Source organism: Galeopterus variegatus, unplaced genomic scaffold (assembly GCF_000696425.1).
Source record: "Galeopterus variegatus unplaced genomic scaffold, G_variegatus-3.0.2 Scaffold5951, whole genome shotgun sequence".
Lineage (NCBI taxonomy): Eukaryota > Metazoa > Chordata > Mammalia > Dermoptera > Cynocephalidae > Galeopterus > Galeopterus variegatus.
The window spans coordinates 65,401-85,503 of NW_007732062.1; the positions used below are offsets into that span (position 1 = coordinate 65,401).

The 20,103-nt window shown below is 35.0% G+C and overlaps 1 pseudogene; it reads left to right on the forward strand.

The window, feature by feature from the left end:
• Positions 1-12,916, forward strand: part of LOC103605641 — a 28,913-nt pseudogene extending 15,997 nt beyond the window's left edge.
• Positions 12,917-20,103: the final 7,187 nt, after the last annotated feature.

Sequence of the window (20,103 nt, forward strand, 5' to 3'; positions counted from 1 at the left end):
ATAGGCTACCTCTCGAGTTTCAGAAAAATTACAGAAATGAGTGACAGTTATATGACTACTATACATGATATTGATAAGCCAACTCCAGAAAACATTAGTATTTAGGAAAATATATAAAGCCTTCTTTTCACTCCACTTGGCCCTCAGTTTGGTCCTTTGTTTTACTTACTTGTCTACTTCTCCTGAGATCTAGGATTTCTATTTCAACAAAACAGAGAAAAAAGCAAAAGAACTTGATCCTTTCTTCCTAAGATCAGGGAAGAAGTGGGGCAGAAGAAGATTATAAGCTTGTATGAGCATGAAAACACACTTTTATTTTACAGAAAAATTGAAAGCTCATTTTACAGCATTTTTGGTTGTTTTATTCATGCCTGATGATTTCATTCAATATTAGTAGGATTTTAAATAATCCAACTAATATTTTCCTCTGTGAAATTTGAAGTACAGTTTTTTTATGAAACAGTAGTTTTGGAGATTTGCTTTTTTATAATTTTTATAGTTTATAAGTTTCAGAGATTATGCATTTCTCTTTTAGGTTTAAGTTTTATAGTGGTATTTGCAATTAGCATTGATTTGTGGGTTTGAAACAATGAAGCACGTACAGTGATGTTAAACTATAATAAAATAATAGATGTAAAAGCACTCGAATTATTAGGTAGAAAGTTGTTATAGGCATTTAAGGTATTAATGCTAACACATGTGATTTATAACTCTGGAAAAATGATTGACTGAAAATAATCAGGATTTCCTTTCTATAGAATATTGTAAACATCAACAGACAATTATTTTCTTAAAGCTTACTTTCTAGGACATATATTAAACTACATTTTATTGTCCAAGTAAAATCTGAAATTAAGCACTTGGAACACAGTTATGTCATGCCAACAGCTTCACAGTTAAGCTATCTACAGATATTAACATCATTCTCCAAAGAATTCAATTTAACAGCTAAAAATAAGATCTAAAGTGAATTAATAATTTAGAATGAAAGGCCACTAAACTATAGCAGTTATCTTACTATAGTGTCTATAATTATATCTACAATCTTGTGTGTATTTTAAAGCTACTGAGAATTAGAAAGAAATAAAATAATATTTGCCCTAATAAGGCCATTTTTATCAAAGATGATTTCCTCTTATGTTACGGCAAGATAACTCTTCACTCTTCCTGACTTCAAAGGGAAAGGCATTACTCCAAATATGTTTTAAACTTTTAACATAAAATCCTTACACATTAAACAATTAATATACGGTTGGTCAAGAAAATGTCTCATTCCACACACAGTAATGTCTGACTTTAATTAGACCCTGAAAAGTAAAGGATTTAAATTCAAATCCTGGCCAACATTAATTATAGAGTCCTTAATATTGTAGCATGCCCTTTACTAAGTTTCTAGGCTATGTCCTGTACTAAATAAAAAAAGGAAATTAGCTTCTGGGGACAAGGGACTGGTTATTGTAAAATGTTGTACATATTGGTATGTGATCTATCATCCTAAAGTCCTCTCCCAAGAGTCAAAGAGGCAAGGTAGAACTCCTTCTCTGTTCCAGTGTTCTTTTTCAACATGGATAGGAAGTCAAAGACCACCCTGAATCTCTAACATTTTTCAGTCTATTTAGTAGGGAGATGACTCATTTTTGCCACTTTTCTATGGTCCCTTCTTAGTCCTAGTTAAATGGAGAATCTGTCCACATACAGTAGCTACTATCAATGTCAGAGAATAAGGATTCCTGGGTCCGTTTCATCGACAGTGGGAACAGGACCTAAGAGTGTATGAGAATGAAAATACACAAACATAAGCCAGGTCCTCTCCAGGCCTGTTCTGAGATCCTTTTTCTTACTTTAGTTGGTGAAGATTTGCTACCTTATCTATCAATCAATCAATCAGTCAGTCAGTCGATCAATCAATCAATAGGTTTTAATTAAGCATTTATTTCTAGTTATTTTTTTCAAAATATGTTAGCATTTACTTGTACAGAATTGTGAGGTACAGAATGCTGTTTTAATACAAACATTCACTTTTATATCAGGAGTCCTTTAAACTGTACCCCAAGGCAGTATGCTGAGGGGCAAAAAGTACTAGATTCAGCTTACATATCCAATTCTGTCACTTACAAGCCATCTGTGTGATGTGGTCAGTCCTTTAGTCACGATCGTAATGTGGCCCAGTTTTCTCATCTGTGAAATAGTTGTAATACTTGTTCTGTTTACCTCTTGGTGTTGTTCTGAGAAGTTACGGAGAAAAATTGTAAAATATTGAAAAGAAAATATAAAATTATTGGACTTCACTCTGTGAGATTAATATATGTCTGTAACATCTCAAAGAAAGAGCCTTAAATAATTTGAAAAATTTTAAAAAATCTATTATAAATGGTAATTTAAATATCAAGTGAACACTGTCAACTCTAATGTTGGTAAATATTCAAATAATTTGGTAGTTATGTGGGACAAACAATAAATACAGGTTGTTTAATATTTCATTCATTTATCTCTCACTTTATTTCAGCCCAAAATTTAGATCATCACCCTGAGTTTCTAGAGGTAAAAAAAGAACTAACTTACAGTCAATTAGTATTCTGTAATTTGGTTTTAGACCAAAAGAATTATGAAAATTCCATAGTGTAGCATTAATATTTTAGTGGCATTTTCCTTCCTGACATTTCTTAGGATTGCTTTTATGTTTTTCCAAATCCCATATTCTTGTTTGTTTGCTTTTTTATGACTTCACTGTAGAAACACAAAATCCCACATTCTGAGGGAAAAAAAATTGAGAAATGGTAAAACAGGAAATGTGTTATAATTATCCTGCAAGAATTAAGGCTTAACAATCAACACAGAGACCTGAGAGTTTTGAAGGAATACACTGACATGAAGTCAAAAGCAAGACTGAAAGGCTGTGTGCCTAAGGAACAGCTTATCAGTTCTGGAGCTTGGGTTTCTAGCCTCCTCACCAAACCCAAAGCCAAAAAGGAATGTTAAGTTTTGAAGGAATACACTGACATGAAGTCAAAAGCAAGACTGAAAGGCTGTGTGCCTAAGGAACAGCTTACCAGTTCTGGAGCTTGGGTTTCTAGCCTCCTCACCAAACCCAAAGCCAAAAAGGAATGTTAAGGAACTGAAATGTATAACATCTAGACAGTGAAATTTATACACTCTGTGCATAAGAGAGACCTTATGCCAATAATCAAAACCGATATAGTCTTGAAAATCAACTACAATGTATATTGAGAAGTTAAAATAAAAAAATTTTTTAATTTAAAAATAAAATAAAATAAACCAATATAGTCTTTAACAGACACTTTTAACATGTTTCAAGGCCAGAACTGATTTGAAGCAGCAGATTAGGAAGGGAGACAAGGGCTGTAGAAGGATATTTCCTACAAACAGACCTTGGTATATTAACAAGAAATAACATAGGACAAAAGGAAAAGACAGAAACACCACAAAAATAAAGCAAGAATTCAAAAAGAGCAGGTGTGTGTAACCATTTAAGGATACGGTAAATGATTTTATACACCTCAGAGGAGCCCTCTAACTATCTACTGAAGATTCTTGGAAATGTTTGAATACTTAATAAATAAATGATTGAAACTCATAGTAGAAAATTTTCCAATCAGAATCATTAAAATACAATTAAAAGGTGATTGTTAAGAGTTTAGCCCTTAAGAAGCACAAGCATGGCTTTATAGTACAACTCACTTGCCAAGAATTCAGAGCACTAAGGTGTAACTATATTTTTACCATAACTTTAAAATCAGCTGAACTTTTTTTATAATTAAGTGATATTATTATTGGCTCCCTGTTGATGTGGAAAGCATTTGAGATAATACTTTATGTGGTTTTGTTACATCATGATAAATTACTCATTCTATTCCCTACTAACAGAAGTGGTCATTGATTTAATGTTGCTTTTCCTCAATTTCCACATTAGCACCAACTACTCTTGTTTTGTGCTTGTGACTATGATTGCAGAGTTTGTAATCTATATTGTGACTAGAATAACAAGACCCACTGCATTCGTAACAGTTTACCAACTAGAATAGTTTATTACTTAGGACTTGTTTTTCAATTGTTTTGATGTGTTATCTCACGATGACTGTTTATGAAAAAAAATTTTAGATTTTCATATAGGCTTTGGTAAATTTCTTTTTTTTAGCAGCTCACAATTGATATCTAACCAATGGATTCAAATGTGACTGCTCACAAACTGAGAGGGCATAAGATAATTTACTGACGTGAATGTGACTCATGTAAATTATGAGTTTATATATTTATTTTTATATCAAAAAGGAATAAAATAAACTATATTAGTATTTTATACAGTTTATTGACACTGGAACCCAAAATTGGTCAACCTGTCATAAAAGGTTTGTCAGTATGACTGAAGGAAGTATTTGATTTTAGCTATGCAGAAAGGGTTGACAGGAAAGCCCTAACACATCTATTAGCTATCAGAATACTATAGTCTATTGCAGTCTATGTGTGAGGCTAAATACATATACCTATTAATTTAAATAATAGAATCTTTGCAATATCTGGAGTTAGACTGAGAGTGATAGGGAAAATCCTGGTAGATTGCAGATGCTTTCCTGTAGTCTCTTCAAAATGTACTTAAAAGAGTGGTTTAATTTAAAGATGAGCTGTGAATTCTTAAAACAGACAACTGTTCCAAATTTTTTGACCTTTTCTGATATAAGTGCTTGGCATTCGGTTGTTACCCAGCAGAAATTTTTATGAAATAAATAAACTTAATGATGATGGTAATGATGTCAGTGGGAAAAAAGGGATTTTTTATACCAAATAAGTAAAAATATATATATTTTTAATTAGTTATTTCACCTTTATCTCTTACTAGTTCCTCTCTATTTTTGTGAATTTTATAATGTATAAAATATATAATGTTACATATATTTTATCTAATATAAATTTTATATCTACATATTATATATGTAGAGTAATATATTAAAACTGCATACGCAATCACTTTTTATTAATAGAGATGTGTGATCAACTAACTCATGCATAATGGCAGCAACATTTTTGTACCTAAAGACATCTTATTGACAACAACCACATATTGCCACATTTCTGGCAATATCCTAAAGCACTATGGAATCATGCTCTTATTTGATTATCATGCTAAACTTGGATATGGAATATGTATCAGTCAAGATGCCTTAAGTTGCAACAGTAACCAACCAGAGGTAGTGTGGGCTTCAGGCCACTTTATGTGCTACAACTCTTCTAGAGTTTGATATTGAATCTTAAATACCTTTAAAAATGTTTATATTTGATAATGATATTGGTGTCAAGAAGATAACAAGATATGCAGACAAGAACTTTTGTTAATTAAATTTATATGGTAGCCCTAAATTAAAAATAACATAAGCATCCAAAAATTATAAATGGTTTGATAAATTATTACAAGGTCACTCAATTAAATATTTTGCAGCCATTAAAAATTCTACTCATAAAAATATTTGTCATGAAGAAGCACTAATATATTATTAAATGAAATTTATATCAAATCTTAGCAAATACAATATGATCCCAATATTGTAAAAAAAAAAAAAAGTGGATATATGTATAGAAATAAGCTGGAAAGACAGCACATTCAAATGTCTTTGGAATATGGAAGGAAAGAAGATTTTTAAAATTTATATTGTTCTATGTTTCCCAAATATTCTACAGTGAGTGTCCCAAAGATTTTCTTGTTTAAGGTACTGAAATGCTTCATATTTTCAAAGTCCCCGTTATCTTTTGAGAAGCAAGTCCACCGCATCACTCATGGAGGTACATGCTAAGGAGTTATGTATATATATTATATCAACATATTACAAAAACATGTGAGATCTAAAGTAGAACTACAAAAAAATAGTTTTGCATACCTACAGTTGACCAATGAGGAGTTATGTGTGTAAATCTTACCAATAATACCACAAAAATGTAAGATCTGAAATTCACAAAAAAAGGAGTCTTACATACCTACAGCTGATTAAATGCACCTAATGTTTATTGAGCATCTACATACTCATCAGTCAATCATTTTTAATAAATGACCTTATTCAATCTTCCCAACAAACTGTGGGTATTGTCATCCCATTTTTATAAATGAAGAAACTGAGGTTCAAGTGAGGTTACATACCCAGCCAGAATAGGTTACATACCTACCCAGCTAGATAATGACATTGCCAAATTTCACATCTAAGTCTGTTAGATTCAAAAGTTCATAATTTTTCACAGCTGCCTCTCAGGCAACTTAAAGAGACACAATTAAGCAGTTAAATGATGAATTAATTAAAAGCAAACAGTCTGGCAGGAAAAACAAACTAAAGTTTTTGAGGAATGGCATGTTACTGGTTTATTTGCAAAACTTTATTTTGTCTTTTTGCCTAAATTATCCTGATGATTTTATTCCTTTTCCATTTTTAATTTAGATTTGAGTTTTTCCTATTCTACAACCTTTAGAACTGAAAGAGAGCTGTGTCTACACAATGCCAACAACGCTGATACCCTAAACTAGTCGAGTGAATGGATGTCTCGCTTTTCATGCAAGTGTAGACTATAGGCAGACTCCTGAGGAATAATAATAATTTATCTTCCATGGAATGTTTTGGATCAAATCACCATTGCCAAGGTCAAAACAAGACATCTAAGAAGCTTCCATTATTTAAGTGTTTTATAAACAGAGGATCAACATATAATGGTCTAAGTAGTTGACTGATCTCAAACTCTATTCTGTCTTTTTGAGACATTTGACAAAGCACTATTACTACTAAATGAATTTCAACTTGTAAATTTCAAAAAAAGATTTATTTTAGAACATCATAATACTACACAATTACACACTGAAAATTTTAGAATCAGTAATGCTAGATACATAAATAGTATTTTTCACTAAGTGCTTCAAGAAAAAGATTTATTTTAGAACATCATAATACTACACAATTACACGCTGAAAATTTTAGAATCAGTAATGCTAGATACATAAATAGTATTTTTCACTAAGTGCTTCAAGGAACAAACATTTTGTCATTAAACTTTGCCAAAAAGAGAGATGACATCCTTTGAAAATTACTGTGGACAGATCTGAAAATGATATTTTCTTATCTTATAGCAACCTCATTTCAGAATCATTTATATTCCTTTTGATTTAGGTTGCTAGGTTTTATTTGCTTGGTATTATTTTTGAGCATCAGTCTTAACATATTGTAGGTACATTTATTACCATTATTTAAAAGATTTCTCCCACAAAGGAGGAAAAATGATTAGTTTGGATTCAGGGCAGAGATGAAAAAAGAGACATGTGTCTCCCTTCCCTATCCCACCATACTTTCCCAAGACCCTCCACTCTTGCCCCATGCATACACACAGATAGTCATTTGTAATTTATTTGTATTAATAACTGTACTATAAAGATGCCATTTTTAAAACTCCATTTAATTACAATCATAGCTTATCAGAACACTATGAAGGAGAATCTTAACAGAGACTGATGAGCATGTTATTTTCCAGAACTAGGTTAAAATGCTATTTAAGTAATATAACTATTTTCCCTGACACAGGATGCAACTGTCTTTTAAAATGATGTTAATATTGAAATTTTATGAAATGGTTTGGAAGCTTTGTTTTTTTCAATAGGAACTACAGTTGAAGTTGATTTTTTACATAATGCTTTGATAGCTTTTTTAACACCATGGCATTGAAAGGGTAGAGCTTCATCAATGATGTTCATTCAGCCTTCAAAGACTTGGTCATCTGATATATCCTAGGAAACTTGTGATCATAATTGAACAAAGTAAAATAATTAGCAGAAATTAATCTTAAGTGATTAGAAACTTTGGACTTCAAAACCTCCTGGAAATAAAAACTTTCACCTGTCCTTAAACCAAGAGGTCAAGTATTCATTGACCAATAAAGACCCATCCCCCATAAGCTAGAAACACCCTTTGAAATCCAATTAACTCTTTCACGCAGACAGTCCTTATTTTCTATTTTATAAGAAAGTTAAATTTGCCATTCTATACTCCAATAAAAGTTGTTTTGATCTGATAATTGTAAGATGTACTATATGTATCTTAATTTGTAAGTTTCTAATGCTAAAGCCCAAGGCTTGTTATATCTGTTCAGATATAACAAGAGTGCTAGAAATGAGGTACAAAATGCTGGAATTCAAATTAACCAATAAATATATTTTAATATATATCAGCAGGACTCTAGAGGATTCCATTAATGTTGAAAAATAGAAAGGATTTAGGTTAATTTGGTAAGAAGGCAGGTCAGAACGTTTACAACAGTGGTATAGAATTGTATAGAGATGCAAAATTTTTCAGGAGAGCAGAATTTTTTCAAAAACGCTGACTCTAGCTGTCACAGCCGTGCCTTGGCTAAATCCAGTGGAGAGATAGGAAGACTTTCTAATTTGCTTTCCCTCTATTTTAATAATAGCTGTGCATAAGTAATTTATGAAAGGCCAACCAGGCAGTGGGCAACAGAAAATTAAACTCATTTTATCTGAAAGCAGGTGGATTTCTATATATCATTAGCATGCATAGAATTCTCACAATGTTATTTCTCATACTGATGGAATGTAACCAAATAATATATGAGTTTTTTGCTTATGCACGAGTGAAATTTTTAGATAAAAGTGCCAGCCCCAATGGCAATTTTCTGCAAAACGAAAACTAATTCTGCGAAGCTTCTTATTACTGGAAAGACTCATTTGGCTTGCATTAGAGACTGACATAAGTGACTTTAGGATTTTACTAACAGATTAGATGAGATGTGCCACATACTGTAATATCATTAGAGAATGTAACAGCACTGGAACGCTTTGGGGCACTTATTAAGGGTACCTGCACAACTAAATTGTTTTCCTTTATGACACAAGCTTTTGAATTTTTTTCTCTGATTAGAATGCTTTATTTTTATGGGGTTTTTTTATGATATTTAAAACAACTTTTATTTTGTGCTCCCCAAAATTGCACACAAATTATGTTTTGCATTATTCAGCTCAGTGTTACTAAATGCATTATCTATGCCTTATTTCATGAATATCACCTAGCAGAGAGTAGATATGTATTAAGAAAACAGCTTACACAATGCTAAAGTCAGAATTCTTCTAACAGAATATCATCCTAACTTTACAGCAAAGACTAATCTTCATCGCTCTAAGAAATTTTTGCTATTAGTACTTTTCACTAATGCATTGTTTGTGGGGGTTCTACTTGGAACTTCTAACAAAAATCTTAAAATTGGATCATTAAAAATGATTATTATAATAAGAATATTTCTATTGCTCTTTTTAACTACTGTTCTAAAATTTATTTGATTATATGAAATATTATAGTTCTTTTTATTCTGATGAATCTTCCCTTATCAAAAATTATGTATCAAGCAAAATATTTCTTGCTAAGGTAAACAAAAATACAGCATGAAGATGGAAATACTTATCACTTTATAAAAGAAGCTAAGGGAAAACCTCTAGGTATTTGGAGGATGATTTTATGTTCAATATTTTTCCTTTTCTGAGTTATCTTTTCCTGACAATTTAAGTTTTTACCTCTTCCTGGGTATAGAGAGGGTTGCAATATTTTGCTTTTTTAACGTCCTTTTACACTTCATCATCAGAAAAGGAAATTAATGAGAAATGAACATGCACAGTTACCTAGAGAACAGCAGCCAAAGCAAGGCATTTTGGAAGGTGCTATTCCGTGTCCTCATCTATAGAATGGTAAGCTTAAGGGCTCTGGAGTCAGACAGATGGGAGATCGAATCCCAACTCTGGCATTTTACTACCCACATGACTTTAGGCAAATGACTTCCCTTCTTCAAGTTTTTATTTCCTCACCTAAAAATGGAATAATGATAACTCTGACCTCGAAGGCTCTCTGTGAAGATTACATGCAACTGGATCATCCTGCCCTTCATATCCCGTCTCTGCAGTGAAAGGGGAGGCGCCAGAAACAGAGTGTGTGGCCTAATAGGCTGAAAATTATTTCAGACCAACTCCATTAGGTATTCCAGATTTCTATAGGAAGAACTCAAGATTATGTTCATTAAGGAAGAGAATGTGAAAATAATCAATGAGACAATCCTCCTTGAAGTATCATGAACTAGAATCTCTTTCAATCTAACAATGACTGAAGTCAGTCATCTCAAAAGTGACCTTTTCTGAGAACTTGGCTGTGCAAAGTTAGTCATAGTCATCTGTGTGTTTCTAATTCTATTTTTATTAACACACTTACCACACTGCTTTGATATTCTTTACTCAAATATTCTCACATATTGAACTCTTCAAAGGCAGGGACTTTGTCTTTTCAACTTTATGATTCCAGCGGCCAAAACATTGCCTGATACATAGAAATCATTAAAATGTGTGTTAATGAGCTTTCCACACACTTATAAAAAATGTCTGAAAGCTGAAAAAAAACTTAGTACAAAATAGAAAAAACTTTTAAAATAAATTAATGTGTTTAATTAAATTTCCACAAACTTGTCCCATTAATGTCTTCTTCATTACCTGTGAAATTTAATATTTATAAATTTTATTACATTAAAAAAAGTAAGGTATATTTTTTCATCACAAGAATTTCTGAGGATGCACAATGATTACCAGGAAATTATAGTCAGTCTTAAAATAAATGATTTATATGTAGCCAAATAATTTTGGATGTAAAAGTATTAAAAGCCTTTCAAATTATTTTTATAGAAATATATATCTTATATTTTATAGAGAACAATATCTATTTTATAGAGATAAATATATATATATATAAGGTGGGATATTGATAAATTTTTATGTGATGATGTGGGGTAGGCCTGTAAAAGTGGAAGGGCCCAGGCCCTCGGAGGTCTTAAACAGTGTGATAACAGTGGGCCAGAATTTAAACAGGCTGGCTGAAGCATGGTGCGACTAATCAAGAAAAGCCTCTTATTGGAGGTTTCCCTGATCTTCACTATAAAGGTGGCGAGAGAGAGATGGTTTGGAGAAGGGGAGTTATGCCTCACCAGAACTAATCTTATAAGTAAGCAGAGTAAGAGACTGGGGATATTTTCTGAGGTGCTAGACAAGACCCCTTCACTCACCGCACCCTCTCTCTCCCACAAAACTTTTCCAGTATGCTCATAAGACCTAACATTCTACTAATAAAGAATAATTTTATTATCTAAAACTTATGTCAGCTAGTATATGTAGACATGCCAGAGAGCTATAACCCTTTAAGCAATATCACTGATTTAGACCATATTGTAACTTTAGAATTTTCTTTCTTGGGGTTAGATTTGATAGAAGAAAAAAAAAAAATGAGGGCTGGCCCGTGGCTCACTTGGGAGAGTGCGGTGCTGATAACACCAAGGCCATGGGTTCGGATCCCATATAGGGATGGCCGGTTAGCTCACTGGCTGAGCGTGGTGCTGACAACACCAAGTCAAGGGTTAAGATCCCCTTACCGGTCATCTTTAAAAAAAAAAAACGTGCATGAGAGCACTAAATGATAAAGTAGGGATATAACTGAAGATGAATGGTGAGTTCAAATATCAGAGACCAAAAATGCCAGAGGTCTATGGTAGATGCCCTCTGAGACAGCTTGTATTCCTGGTCAGAATCTGAGGTTAACACAAATTGTACTGAACCACGTGTTGGAGAAGTGTGAGTTGTATCTGATGTGGGAACCACTGAGGACTCATGAGTTGTGGAGCAGCCTGGTCAAACAGCAAGGATGAGAGTTACCTGAGGCTGAAAAAGGAGCAGGGAAACATGTCACAGACAGCAGCTACCACATTCTTACTGAACACCTGCAAGAAAGAAAAAACAGATTCATCCTGCACAGATGTGAAGACAGGACTATCAGTCTTAACATGTCTATTGCTAATTGTTTAATATATTTAATTTGCAAGGTTTACCCATATGTCCCAACTAACAGATGAACTAAAATGGTCTCTAGGAGAAACCCAGCAATGTTTAATGGCCACTGTGAAATACCATGCATGTGTAAACTTCAGGGGTAACCATATCTGTAATCTTAATCCCACACTGGGAAAAAACCCTCATAAGGCACCATATTTTTAAAAGAAACAACTCAAGCAGAGTCTGAAGGCCATGCCCTGAAGTGGGAACTTCGTGGAGCTGTCTTTGTCTTCTGTGACATGACTCAAGAAGAAGATCTAAAGACTCTGATTCTGTAACCGTCCGACAATTTGGCCTCCTGGGTTGTGTGGTCAACAACACTGGCTACCACACACACCCCAGTGGCCCGAGGAGCCCTCCACTCAGGGCTTCCGAGAGATGCTGGAGCTGAACCTGCTGGGGACTTTCATCTTGTCAAAGTTCGCCCTCCCTGACTTGCAGAAGAACCAGGTGAATGTCATCAACATCTCCAGCCTGGCACGGGGGATTTGCCAGTCCCAGGCAGTTCCCTACGTGGCCACCAAGGGAACAATGACAGCCATAACCAAAGCCTTGGCCCTGTATCAGAATCAATATGTTGTCCCAGTCAACAGTTTCTCCTCCACAGGAAACATCTGGACCCCACTGACAGGGGAGCTGGCAGCCCTAAAGTCACAGTGGCCACCAAGGGAACAATGACAGCCATAACCAAAGCCTTGGCCCTGTATCAGAATCAATACGTTGTCCCAGTCAACAGTTTCTCCTCCACAGGAAACATCTGGACCCCACTGACAGGGGAGCTGGCAGCCCTAAAGTCACACCCCAAGGCCATAGTCCAAGAGGCATGTTGGCCCAGTCTCTTGGCCCAATGGACCAGCAACCAGAAGTGGGGGTGGCTGCTGTGTTCCTGCCTCCTAAGCCAACCTCTGCACAGGCATCAAGCCGTTTGTGACAGGGGGCACATAGCTGGGGTATAGGTGTAGAGCCAGTGGGTACAGCCCCATTGATGCCCCTGCTATCTTTTCCTGAATTCCCATATTTCCACCTGGGCCTCCCTGCCTAGGTCTCTCCTACCCCAAACTCCGACTTCTACCATCTGCCTCCCACATGGAGCCCCCAGCACCTTAGACTTTATGCCCACTTAGCAATATACCTGGCTACCCTGCAGGTTCCCATAGAAGCAATTTAAAGCCAGGGGGAAAAAAAACTTAGTTCAAGTTAACAAATAAAACATGCACTATGATGCTAGGAGACTGGTTGACAAAAAGTGATAATAAGAGTATTTGTAACTCTTATCTGTCTCAGAAAATTTAGGGGAGGCGTAAAAAGACTCAGGCCTCACTGCTGGGTTTACATAGATCAGGAGTTCATAGCAAGTCCTTGAGCTCAACCTTATTTCTTACTAATACCTACATTTATTTTATCGTTACTTTGAAAATGGAAATTTACATAGTATTTGAGAGAAGAATAGTTCTTTTTATTTTTTTGTTTTATATTATTTTATTGTATCTATCCCATGTTTTCCATGGGTAAAAAGTTGGTACCCAACATAGTATCAATGAATTCCCCCATTATTCCCACAACATTCAATTTCCTAATCCTCTTTCCGTACTTTCGCCATGAAATACTAAATCTCATACCCTGTAATATTCAGACAATTTCAGCCCAATTAAACTGAGGAAAGCATAGAATTATTATGCTACAGTTTGTCTCTATCTTATAATTTGGGGAGGAGTCTAATTATTTATCTTCAAAAGACCTTTAGCAATGTTTTAAAAATGAGTTACCATTTATTTTAGGAGGACTCATCAAGGGTCTTATTTAAAATAAACAATTTCATCCTTTCAAAATCAGGGAATGAAAAAAACAGATATTTTTCTCAAAGTATGAATGCCACAGGGTTTCTCACATTGATTCATTACTTATAGATAAAAACAACTTAAGCTGATTTTTCTTGTTTATAGAGTAAGTGTAAAATGTTCCACCAAAATAGGTAATGACATTTTTGTGTCCATAAATGTGCATGTAAGTCCAATTATGTATTTGTTGTCACTTAAACATCACCACCATTATTGAAACAGAAGTGCCGGTACTAATTCTTGCTGTCACATTTTCCAAAAATGAAAATAAGGCTTTTAAGTAAAATGCTAAGGTTTTCAATGTGAATTATTCATTCTTTGCATGGCCTTAGCAGAACACCCTGAGCAAAATAGCTAAACAAAAGCCTACCAGGGTTCTGGTTTCTAATCTGGTTAAGAAATACATTATAGGATTTTTCTTTTAACTTCACAGTTAATGGAAAAGTTTTCCTTTCCTGAAACTCAGTGAAGAGTTCAAGAAAGCTTCTAACTACCACAGCCTCCATCTAATTGAAGTACCATGAGCAGACCTTGAAAACAGTGGCATTAGTCACACAGCTAAACAAGCTACCTTTGATGGTACCAGCCAACCAATCAGAACATTCCCCAGATGATCTTTGTGGGAATAGCAATCCATTAATAATAACTGAAGCAATGATCTTTCATGCCACCTTCCTTTCATGCACGACCACTCCACTGGTAATCTCTTAAGGGAACTATTAGCTACTTCAGTGTCCTTCAGAGAGGGCACTCTGCCTGTTCCAACATTTATTTCCACTGTAACATTTTTTTTTCCTTTCCCACAGAAGTCCCTTTTAGAAATTAAAATAATTCTTGCTGTGATTCTAGTGGGTATATAGGGGGTAAAGAAAATAAGAAATAAGTGGGAGAATAAACAAATTGAGAAGAAAAACATCTTTTCCCCCACACCTAACTCTGAATTTTAAAGTTAGTAAAAATAAGTAAGGCACTAAATTATAATATCCAATAATGGTTCATCTCCTCTACTCTTTGTCAGTAAGGAGACTAACTGAGTTTACCAAAGGTGGGAAGGGGGCGGGGAAGGGGGTAAGAGAGGAATTGGTAAAGAGCTATGAAAAACGATTACATTGTACAATGTTGAATATACTAATTATCATGATTTGAGCATCACATATTGCACACAGGTATTGATAGTCAACTTTGTACCCCACAGATGTGTACAATCAACTGTGTTTCAATAAAAAGAGAAAAAAGAGACTAAATCTGTGTGTATCTAAATGGTTCAAACTAAATATTAAGTTTCACAGGATTTTCTTACCCCTAATCTTAGTACATATACGCTGGAAGAGTGAGAGTAGGAGAAGGGTAACCAGAGGTGGTCCAAGATTTATCCCCAGCATCCTACAGTACCAGGAACTCTCTGTTGGGGTTTGTGTATCATTTGTTTTCTCATGACCAGTGCCTTGCACCTCATAGGTGCTATACAAATGTTTGTCGTGAGAGAACAAATCAGAGGTGAAATCAGCCAGTATTTTGCTAAATACTCTACAGCCTGCATAATAGCTGCCCTTGTTGTTTTCAACATTGACATGAACATTGCTACTACTTTATTTCGATTCTATGTTTTAACTTACCAACTTCTTTCTCTTATAGGATCTTGTTACATTTTCCAGAGTATGTTGAGATCAACTACCACTGTGGAGGTGATAACTTGGTAAATATTTCCCATGAGCTAAACTGTTCAGAATACCTCATGTGGTGAAATCTTTACCCCTACCCCAAAACCTGTTAACAAACTGGGGTTGATTTAAAAAAAAAAAAAAACTTCTTCAAGCCTACAAAATATTTTAGGAGTTCCAAACTGTCCACAACTAGCACATTTAACATGATGAATAAATAATGAATAGATATTAGCAAGTATCAATGATTTACACTTTAATCATTAAGTGTATCCATATCCAAAGTCTGGAATGGCTGGTTGGTTTGTGTAATAGGATGAAAATTTTAGATATGAATAATATTTCCCCCTTCCAAGAATCTTATTTTACTCTGTGACTCTTCTCACTTGGTCAGAACTACATATTATTTCAGGGAAGGAGGGATGATCTAAAAGAACGCAGAGTACAGAGACATTCAGTTCTTGTTTTCTGATTGCTGTAGTAGGCTCTTAGAACTCGTAGCTTTTTAAAAAACATTTTTATTATGGAAATTGTCAAACAAATACAAAGGCAGAGAGACTAACATAATGAGTGCCTACGTGTACACCACCCAGTTTCAACCATGAACTCAAGACTAATTCTGATCCATCTACATCTAACACTCTCCTTCTAGCCCGAAGTTTTGGAAGCAAATCCCAGATGTCATGTCATTTCGCCCACCAATATTCAGTATATATCCAAAAAAGTAAAGACATTTTTGTGGTTCTGTCTCTCCACATCAATCTATTTGTTGTATAAGATGTATTAGTTGAAAGAGTTTCATTTTTAAGAAATATGACTACAATATTATTATCATGCTTAAAAACCATTAAACAATAATTTCTTAACATCATCAAATGTCTAGTCAGTCACATTTTTCTGATTGTCTCATAATGAAACACATAAGTAGTTTTTACCTGCAAAATCTGAGTTTAAAGCATTTTAAAAATCTAATCTCTAAAAGATTCAGGACATTTTTACCACCGGAAAAAAAAAATGGGAAGAGATGAGGTGAGGAAGCATACTATCTCACCCAAAGGCTAAAGAAAGGTTGTCCAGACTAGAGAAAGTAAAGAGGTGGGAGAATGCTACATGTTTAAAATGTATTGAAGAATGGGCTCTGACCCCAATTCCTGGAGCCAAGCCCCAGAAATCCCTGGTGAATGTATTCATGTGCTGGAGCTGCCATAACAATCTACCATAGACTAGGTGTCTTAAACAGAAATTTATTTTCTCACACTCTGGAAGCTGGCAAGTCCAACATCAAGGTACCAGCTGACTCAGATTCCAGTGAGGTTTCTCTTTCTGACTTGAAGACGACTGACTTTTGGCTTTGTCCTCACACAGAGGGGAGAGAGCAAACTCCTTCGCATCTCTTTTTAAAAGAACACTAATCCTATTAGATCAGGGCCCCACCCTTATGACCTCATATAAATTACTTGCTTGTTCCAAACACAGCCACTCTGGGGGTTATTGTTTCAACATATGAATTGCTTCAACATACATTCAGTCCAGAACAGTGAGTAAGTGACATGGAAACCCATCAGGATTTAGATGCAAACCTGTATTAATTAGAAGTTTAATTTCTGCCTCTTGGGGAAATGAGACATACAGATAGACATTAATATAGCCTATAGAAAAATAAAGTGTTTTTGACACACCTGGGTTTATGGCATGTAATTTTATTCTCTGTCCACGTGGTTATTCATTTTTCTAAGCTGGGAATTGGGAGCATGGTTTGACCTGCTCTGCATGGTTGGCCAGGCTTTTGAAAGACAGAAAATAATATACAATCACATATCTCTTCTGGAAAAGTTGTGTTCTTTCCTAGTCCCACCAAATGAAAGAACCATCACCCCTGAAAATGGTTACTTCAGGACCCATAAAAAGAAAACTTCCAAATTCTCATTCCTGAGATTTCTTGGTTTCCTGATTTTAAATTCCACACAATGCCACTATAACAGGCAAATATAAATAATAACAATAATAATAATAATTGTAACAATAGCTATCTTGATAGGTTTAAGGCACTGTACTAAGCACTTTATATGGGCTACCTCATTTAATTTTCATAGAAGCCTTTTAAGTAACTGCTCTTATCCCCAGTTCATAGATGAGAAAACCAAAGTCACACATCTAGCAAGTGGAAGAGTGAAGAGGTTGACACAATCAGGTGTGTCACTAGCTGGAGCCAAACATCCAAACACTATGCTCTGCATCCCTGTATTGCTAATTTAAAAAAAATTCCTCTCAGCAATATGGTCACCAGAAGTGACATTTCCTTGAACTCTTAACTTGCCTTGTGTCATCAGATTAAATCTCAAAGTATGGAATGAGAACAAAAGATGCCTACTAAATAAATTCTTCAGAATGCTAACCCTTACTGATACTTCACTATTTTTTTTTAACTACAGTAAGCTTTGTATTTATTATCAAACTGCTTTTTCAAGCTGTAAGTATGGAATTTGACCTGGTATTCATGATCAGGGTTTCTGTAATTCCAAGTATGAATTATGTGAGAAAATTATGAGACAATGGTTGATAATATTGAAAAAAATCCATATTTACAGGAGATTTTTCAAGTGACTTACTATGATGTCTATTCATTGGAAGAAAGCTTTTGAAAAGACAAGTATATAAAGAAGTCATCCTACAGTGAACAGAACAAAGCCCATTAATGACAATGATGTGAACATTCAAGGAATTATTAAAAGAACCTTTCACTCTGAGGGAAAATTAATTTACCCAGAATTTAGTGCAATTGTTGAAATAAGAAAACCAGGGTGGCAAGGCAGCAGACCTTGTGGCCAAAGTTTTGCCGAAGGCCATAACAGTTGGAAGGAGCCAGCTTTCTGCTTTTCTTTTTTATGCTTTGTCAAGAAGTACTGGGGCATATACATTAGTGGCTCTTAACACTATTTCTCTAACAGCATAGTTTTTTTTTTCCTGTTAGAACTTAAAATAATTAACCAGTCTACAGACTTTGATCTCTGTTTCATCTATGCATATTTCTAAATTCCTATTTCCTAAACTTTAGGAAAAATAACTTTATTTCAACTAATTCCATTTTTTTTTCTTTTGAAATGTATTTAAATATGTAGAGCCTTGAGGATAAGGAGTAGTTTTTTATCAGGGATACTTGCCCCAAGGTAGAGAGATGACATCTTTGGCCGTTTTAACACTGAGTAGCCATTTTTTGTCCAGGAAAGTAGCCTCAAAGTTCTGATTCTACATAGGTTCTTCCTTTCCCAAATTAACCAACAAACTAGCAAGGAATAATACTAGAAATCAGGGAGGTTAGACATGTCCCTTGGGTTCAAATTTTATATAGTCTCCCCTACTTAAGGAGAAATTCCCATTTTCCCTGTCAATCTATAATTAAATTGAAACCTTGGTCTCCACTGTCCCAGGGAAGAGACAGAAAAAGCATGTGTGGTGGGGAAGAGGGGAGACTAGCTAATTCTTAGTTTTTGAACTTCAGATCCATCAATTTATATGACAATTTAAGAGGGGGAGGAAAGAGAGGGAGGAAGGAAAAGAAGGAATTGGTAAAGGGACACGAAAATCAACTATATTGTATACTGATAAATTAAAATTAAAAAAATAAATGGCAATTTAAGAAATTTTCAAGGATGATTCTCATATAAGATGCAACTCCAGTGAATGAGTTGCATTGTGTTTCTACAGTCATGGATGAAAATTACTGCTCAATTATAGAGAGAATTTAGAGACATTATTCTGAAAATTTATCCTTAGGCCTTTACCTCATAAAAGGACCATGTGCTCCCATCAAATCATGTGTACTTCCTGCTTCTAGTGGAGGTTCTGTCCTCAACAACTCCATTGTCCTTCATGCTTCTAAGTCTTTGCATTTCAGGCAAGCCTTACTTTCTCAAGAACTGGCTCGACCATAATTTCATATGTGAAATGTTCCCGACACCTCCAGTCCTTGCAACACAGCTCCTCATTCAGTACAAGTGGTATGCCTCACCTTAATTAACATCACCACCGATTGCAATTATCTCTTCATCTGTTCGAGTATTTCTCTCTTACTACACTGTTGTTCTTCCAGTACATAGACAGCATCTTTTGATTCTTAGCTCCAAGCCCAATGCCTGACATTGTTAAATACTTAATTAAAGTTTTTTTGTGGGAAGATGGAGGGAAGGGGGGAGGAGGAGGAATGAACTTTCCTTGTGAGTAGCTAGGTGACCTCACTTAGTCCGATCAGAAGATATGAAAGTAAATATAAGAACAGAGAAAGGAAGTACAGAACTTGTCCTCCAGATAAGCACTACTAAGCTAAATTGTGACTAAAGCATATTGACTTTCAAGTTTTCTTAACTCTATGTTAGGGCCTCAACGTCCAGGACCCCTGATGCCCTTGGACTTGCCCTACCCAGACTGGATCCCACGTCCTATGCCTTTTCCCATTCCCTCTCCCTCAAATCCACCATTCTAGCATCTCTTCTAGTTTACTGCTCTCTGCTAGCAAATCTAAAACTTTAGTGTGTGGAAATATGTCATTGTTTTTCCCAATGTGTTCTGTAGACTCAAACCTCCTGAGATGCTATGTGAAAAGGGATTTCCCTGTTAAATTTAGAAAATGTTTATATATGGGCCAGCCCGGTGGCGCACTGCTATAGTGCGCCACTTGGGAGCGCGGGGGCGCCCCCGC